The sequence below is a fragment of the Blennius ocellaris genome, assembly GCF_963422515.1.
Source record: "Blennius ocellaris genome assembly, chromosome: 22".
NCBI lineage: Eukaryota > Metazoa > Chordata > Actinopteri > Blenniiformes > Blenniidae > Blennius > Blennius ocellaris.
This window is the reverse complement of record NC_137671.1, coordinates 18,157,777-18,165,897: the sequence shown is the minus strand read 5'-3', so window position 1 is coordinate 18,165,897 and position 8,121 is coordinate 18,157,777.

The window sequence follows — 8,121 nt, the reverse complement described above, 5'->3', positions numbered from 1 at the left end:
GGGAAAAATTGATGACATTTGAAGGCACACAGTTTAAAATTGGTGAAACTAGTGAATGTGTGAATAAGTGAATAGAGGACAAGTGCGGCAACGTTTTAAGAGCAAGTTGGAGTCTGTAGCTGAAAATTTGGCGACATGATGTGGCGGGGAAAAAGTGTGATTTTTTTTCTGTTTTTTCTCGGCTCCCATGTAAAGCGGATGGGAAATTCTTCGCCGTTTTTTACGTGTTGTTCGGAAACCGTTTGCGATATCCATAATCTAAATGGATGCACAGGATTCCCGATAATTGCGCACGTTTTGATATATCACTGTGTACGTCCTCCAAACGGTTTGGGACTAGTAGGCCGTCAAACTTTGTGCGGCAGAGGAAGAATAATATTACTAGAAAATTCCCGCGGAAATTTTATTGTGCCTGCCACCTGCCGCCCCCTGCTGCCGAGCGAGGCCGTGGTGGGGTCAATAATACGTGGAAACCATGTCATTAGGTAGTGATTCTCGATCGCAGCGCCACCACGAGGCCACCCTCCAAATTTCAGCTCATTTGAACCAACTTGTTAGCATGCGATGCTAACAGCTAAAAGCGATTTAGGTACGTGGAAACCATGTCATTAGCTAGTGATTCTCGATCGCAGCGCCACCACGAGGCCACCTTCCAAATTTCAGCTCATTTGAACAAAGTTTGTAGCATGCGATGCGAACACCAGCAATTTAAGTACGTGGAAACCATGTCATTAGCTAGTGATTCTCGATCGCAGCGCCCCCACGAGTCCACCCTCCAAATTTCAGCTCATTTGAACAAACTTGTGAGAATGAGATGCTAACACCTGCGATTTGCCTGAAAAGCGCAGAGGATACCTCCCAGGTGTGGCTGACCTAGAATCTGGAGTTTATGACATTCTGAGATGCTAAGCTAATCAGCTTAGCACGGCAGCTAATTAGCTAGTGTGCCGTGATCGCAGCGCCCCCATGAGGCCACCCTCTAAATTTCAGCTCAATTGAACAAACTTTGTAGCATGCTAATTGGCATGCTAACAAGTGTTGATGCTGAGTCATTGCCGTCAGCATTAAAATGCATTGAAAAGTATGGTGCCTAAGCTACTGTGTGTGTGTGAGCACTGTGTGGTCAGCCATCATGTTACTGGTCCAGCCAATCAGAGGAGCCGTGTGTGTTGCCAGGCAGATTGGGAGCAGCTTGTGTGATGTCATGGAGCCGGCTCCTGATTGACAGGCTGCAGGTGGCAGAGACTATGAGACCTTATCTGAGGGAAGAAGGTGTTTAAGCACAAACGCAGGTCCCGAACAACTGCTTATAGTTGGAGAAACGTGACACTTGGGTGAAAAATTCCTTCACCGTGGGCGTCGGGAGAAGTTGAAGGACGTGCGGTGTGGTTTTCGTGTCCTCACGAGGTTCTGTCTCCCCGTGAGGACTTGAAACAAATGACTTGAAACACTTGAAACTTGAAACAACACTTGAAACACCATCACCAGGTGAAAACAGGAAGTTATAAGATTACTACACCATCACCGGGTGAAAACAGGAAGTTATAATATTACTACACCATCACCAGGTGAAAACAGGAAGTAATCAGATTACTACACCATCACCAGGTGAAAACAGGAAGTAGTCAGATTACTACACCATCACCAGGTGAAAACAGGACGGTATAAGATTACTACACCATCACCAGGTGAAAACAGGAAGTTATAAGATAACTACACCATCACCAGGTGAAAACAGGAAGTTATAAGATTACTACACCATCACCAGATGAAAACCGGAAGTTATAAGATTACTACACCATCACCAGGTGAAAACAGTAAGTTATAAGATTACTGCACCATCACCAGGTGAAAATAGGAAGTAGTCAGATTACTACACCATCACCAGGTGAAAACAGGAAATTATAATATTACTACACCATCACCAGGTGAAAACAGGAAGTTATAATATTACTACACCATCACCAGTTGAAAACAGGAAGCAATCAGATTACTACACCATCACCAGATGAAAACAGGACGTTATAAGATTACTACACCCTCACCAGGTGAAAACAGGAAGTTATAAGATTACTACACCATCACCAGGTGAAAACAGGAAGTTATTCGATTACTGCACCCTCACCAGGTGAAAACAGGAAGCTATAATATTACTACACCATCACCAGGTGAAAACAGGAAGTAATCAGATTACTACACCATCACCAGATGAAAACAGGACGTTATAAGATTACTACACCCTCACCAGGTGAAAAAGGGAAGTTATAAGATTACTACACCATCACCAGGTGAAAACAGGAAGTAGTCAGATTACTACACCATCACCAGGTGAAAACAGGACAGAGAGAAATAGCAATGTGCTTTGTGTCAAAATTTGATTGATTACCCCCCGCCCCCCTGCCCCCCTGCCCCCCCCGCCCCCCGCCCCCCCTGCCCCCCCGCCCCCCTGCCCCCCGCCCCCCGCCCCCCCTGCCCCCCGCCCCCCCTGCCCCCGCCCCCCGCCCCCCCCCCCTGCCCCCCGCCCCCCCCGCCCCCCGCCCCCCCAGCCCCCCGCCCCCGCCCCGCCCCGCCCCCCTTTCTGAGGGGGGAGGAGGTCATAAAGGTCGTACAGGTGCTATATGTCAGATTGATTGATAGCCTACAACAGGTGTCTGCAACAGATGTCTGCACCAGGTGTCCTTGTTGTTGTTATTCTGAAGAAACATTAGTTTACGGTCGTGGGAAGATGAGGGTTTAAACAGAACTAAGGTTATAACGTTCATTCCTGAAGGTTTTATTAGTTAAAGGCTGTGTTAGGGGGTTAATTTAAATGTTTAATACGAGGGATAGGGGTTTAATGTTAAATTTTCGACAGACATAGTCTTTGAGCATTCTGTCTGTCTGTCTATCTTTGTGCAAAGTGGCTGAAGACTCGTCACCCTCCTCCTCCTCCTCCTCCTCCTCCTTCGTTTACGACCGTTTACGACCATTACTGCAGACGGGCAGGCCCAGAGTTTAGGAAGTTGGTTTGTTTACATCAGCAACACCAAAATCCTGTTTACATTTTTAGACTTAGGATTTTTAGATAAAGTGCTTTTCTCACGCAGAAAAGGTTAGTTAATCCCTGTAACTGGTAAAGTTAACATGGCAGAGAAACGGTCTATGAAACAACTATATTACGATGTCGCAAATCCCGGCAGCTACGGGGGTGTTGATAGACTCCATAGAGCCGTTCAAAACAAGATGGGTAGAAAAGTGAAGTTAGGAGATGTGAAAGAATTTTTAGCAGGTCAAGACGCCTATACTCTGCATAAACCGGCCAGGACACATTTTGCTAGGAATAGAGTTATAGTGATGAGACCTCTCAGACAATTTCAGGCAGATCTTTGCGATATGAGGGAATTGTCCGGGGAAAACGATGGCTTTAATTATCTACTGACCGTCATAGATGTGTTTTCAAAAAAGGCCTACGTTCGTGTTTTAAAGAAGAAGTCCGGCAGCGAGGTCACGCAGGCTTTTGCGTCAGTCTTTAGCGAAAGCCAAATACCTGAAAAACTACAGACGGATGCCGGAAAGGAATTTTATAATAATACATTTAAGACTCTGATGAAGAAACACGGTATCATACACTTCTCCACGGCCAGCGATCTAAAGGCCTCTGTGGTCGAAAGATTCAACCGTACGCTGAAAACGAGGATGTGGAGATATTTCACGGCTCACAACACCAGACGTTACGTCGGAGTATTGCAAGACTTGGTTAGAAGTTACAACAACACTTTTCACCGAAGCATCAAGATGACCCCTATGGACGTGTCGTCTGAAAACACACGTCAGGTTTTTCGCAACTTGTACGGCGAACCGACGACACGCAAACAGCGGAAAAGAAAGTTTAAATTTAAGGAGGACGACCTCGTTAGAATATCTAAAGTGAGAGGAGTATTTGATAAAAAATACGAGCAGAGTTTTCTGAGCAGACCGCTGAACGGATACTTTACAGAAATGAGCAGGCGTGCTGGAGAGTTTTAAAGGTTACTTTGAAGAATTTAAATTTAACTCTTAAACTCAGTTTCCTAAGTGAACATACGCGGGCTTTTAATGTAAGGTTTAGTTTAAATGTTCAATTCACGGGTAGTAGTAGTAGTAGTAGTAGGAGGAGGGGTTTTTAACTGTTTAATTCTCTGAATACAGGATTTAATGTTAGATTTCATTCTAACAACAATGACAGCTTACAGCCTCGACTTAGGATTTAGAAGAAATTAAATAAAATACTTCTCACTCACACATAAGGCTAGTTAAAGCTCGTAACTGTTGAAGATAACATAGCTGAGAAACGTTTTAATGTTTAATGTTTAATTCACTGGATACAGGGCCTTAAGCAGACGTCTATGCCGACCATAGAACGGTTATTTTGAAGAACTTAACAGGTACGTTACAACTTCCTAAATTAGTTTATAAGGCTCTGAAGACAATTTCAAAGAGTTTTTTGTTTTGTTTTGTTTTGTTTTTACTGTCCAAAGGTTACTTTAAAGAGTTTAAATTTAACTCTTAAATACTACTTTCTAACTGAACAGATGTGGACATTTAATGTAAGGTCTAATTTAAATGTTTAATAGCTGTATTAAGGATGGTTTCAAATGTTTCATAGCTGTATTAGGCGATGTTTTTAAACAGTCTATTGTTTAATTCTCTGTATACATGGTCTTAAACACTTCACAACACCAGGCATTACCTCGAAGTTTTGCAAGGCTTGGTTAGAAGTTACAACAACAACATTTTCACCGAGGCATAAAGATGACCCTCACGGAGGTGACGCTGAAAAACACGCCAACTTTTTCGGAATCTGTATGGTGTACCGACAGCTCGCAATGGTCGGAAAAGAAAGTTTATATTTAAGGAGGGCAACCTCGCCAGAATATCCAGGGTGAGAGGAACATTAGATAAAGAAATCCGAGCAGAGTTTTACGGACGAAGTATTTACCATGTCAGAATGCGTCGCTCCGTACTCCCGCCGTATACAATGTCAAAGATTATGACAGAGAACTTAGCGACGGTTCGTTCTACGAGGCAGAGCTACAAAAAAGTGGAACTGACTGAAGACAAGCCGTACAGACAGACAGAGGCCTGAGCATTCCCACGTATGCAGAGCAGATTGGTCACCAGGGGTTTATGTCACCCTGTCCCTGGTTAAACAACACTCGCTCAAGTGGAGCTGGCCCAGGCCACTGAGCTGCAGGGGGGTTGTGGTTCGCGGATATGTGTCAATTAGTCTACCCCTCCCCAAACATGGTACACTCTATTGAAGGAGTGAACTTCTCTACAAGAAACACAGTATCACACATTTCTCCACAGCCACCAATCTAAAGGCCTCCGTGTTTGAAGGATTTAACCGTACACTGAAAACAACATTGTGGAGATATTTCACTGCTTACAACACCCGACGTTACTCGGATCTGAATCTGTAGAAAGACTCCGTACAGATAGACAGAGGCCGAAGCATTCCAGCGTCGGCCCCACAGTGTGTCCACACACATCTACAGCCACCTGGAGCTCCCAACAATTTTACTTTTCATCTGGGTTTTGGGATGACTTGCGCTGAGCACACTGATCTGGTAAGTAAACATTGTACTCTGTTGTAAACCATTACGTTGTCTGATTGAGACAGGGCTTGTAACTTTTATCACATTCTGAATGTGACAGTGTACAATTTAAAAAAGCAGTTTTTATTAATGTTTTTTTTTTTTTTTGATACTTGAAAATATATTAGGTAGCTGCAGCCCTAATTACATGCAATGCTACAACAACCTGGCGTGCTGATGGTTGGTTACATGTGCGTCTGTATTTTGAACTTGTTGCTTTAACTTTATGTTCTATTTCACTGTCCCTATTTCAGGCTGAAGCAGACGGGTCAGTTGTCCTCACACGCCCACGTCACAACAATTAAAGTTTTCACTTAACGCCTCATAAACTGAACGAAGAATCCTTCTATTGTGAGTATTTATTTAATAGGTGGGGAGAAACCGGTAGTGTTGCAATGTCATTCAATAGACACTTTTTTTTTTTTTTTTTTTTTTTTCCAAAGCAATGTACATCTGAAAGTTTATTCAACACAGGCAGGGGTCACATTAGGAGAAACATAAGCTCAGTCAGATCCACCAGGCCAGTCTGAGTCCAGTTAGACGAAGGTGACAACAGGCAGCACAGACGGACATTGATGTCACGATAGTTGGATTACGATGAAACCGATATTAAATGGATCAAGTTTGTTAATTCTAATTTAGGATTGTTTAAAATAAAATGTTAGTAGTAGTAGTTTGAGACGATTGAAGATATTTTGTTCACAGCACGTTTAAATATGTAACTTTTAATTTCATTGCACATTTCACTTTGACTATTAGTCACATAATTCAAAAGTAATTCTCTGAACGTTTTTGTTTGTGAATGTTAGAATGATTCATTGTGCATTTTATTTTGTGAATGAAAAATAAATTCATCATTTTTAACTTGTGACAGAAAAATAAGTATCATAGGTTTGTGACTTCAGACTTTATCTTTTAACTTGTGACAGAAAATAAGTAATCATAGGTTTGTGACTTCAGACTTTTTAAGTCATCTATAATGTAATAAGTAATTCTAAAACAATTAATTGTACATTTAGAAAGAACTATAATCTAACTGAAACAAGTTGTAATTTAATATGCTTTGACCCATGAAATGTAGTGAAACTCGTTCCTAATCAAGTACTCAACACATTGACGTTAGGTTTAACTGGTTTTTTTTTTTTTTTTTTTGTTTTTTTTTTGTTTTTTGTTTTTTTTTTTTGCTTACATCTTTTCAGGTCCAGCAACACATTTTCTGCTGAAAAGAGAAGCTACTTGCTTAATCATTGCTGCTTGAAACATGGAAGCCACACTGGAACCCCGGCTCCCAAGTCTTCATAAAGAGTATCTCTGCACATTAATTTCATTCACTAGCCTATATTTAATCAGGAGAAACACTTTGAGATTAATAATCTCTTTTACAAGTGTGTCCTGGTTGTACCTGGTAGGTACATAAAATTAATTACAGTGTCAGTAATACTAAAATGTTCTTTAAAACAAATAAATAGCAATAGACAAATACATGAAACACAATAAAAGTACAGACACAGAGAGCAGATGAAAGATAAAAAAATATAAAGAAAAAATTCTAAAAACCATCAAATAGTTTAAATCAAGTTAGGTAAGACAAGAACACGGTGACCATTTGTTCGTTTGGTTGTTTGTTTGTTTGTTTGTTTCCAGCCGCTGTAAAAGGCCCTAAACGCCCCCCAGTGAGAGCAGCTCTGTGAGTTTAAGAACGGTCTGTAAAGTATTCCACGAATATAGAGCAGATCACATGAAGGCTTTATGCCCCAGTTCCGTATGGACGGCTGGAGTTGTAAGTAAAATGAAGTCTTTGGACTTATAATGCACTCAAAGTACACATATCAACATGGCATGCTCAAATGAATGACGGCAAAATTTGTGAAACTGTATTTCACAGTCAGTTGTGCAACTTCGTGGCTCTTTGCACAGAAGCAGATTATTTTACCCGTCTGCAAAGACATTTTAAACTGAGACAAACACATACCACAAAATGATTTAGACATTTTAGTAATAATAAGAGATGACCAGAGCTGAGATATTACCTGAATCACTGGGGAGCCGTTTTTGCAACAAATCTGTTCATTTACATCGACAATCTGGACGTGATTTTTCCATCAACCAAAGCAAGTTGTTTTCACAGTGTGGCCTTTATAGAAGTAAAGGATTCTAACACTTTGACCACCACTGTAACGTGGTCCCAAAGTACCCGGTCAAAATACTCAGTCAAATGAAAGGACTTCAGAGCAGTCTCACAGATCTCACTCACAAATGATCATAATCTGTAGGAATAGAAATATTATAGTATCATGGTAAATTAGTCTCAAGTTTCGTGGTGTGTTAAACAGAGTGTTTTCAAATAAGTTTTCATGTCAATTTCATCCATTGAGTGATCGTTCATAGTTTTGGGGACTCTGTTACTGTTAAATAACGTGTTTTTTAACTGAACTGTTATGTTAAGTCGGCTTCAATATGATGAATGACTAAAACTAAAGATAAGCCTTCAGTTACTTTGAGTACT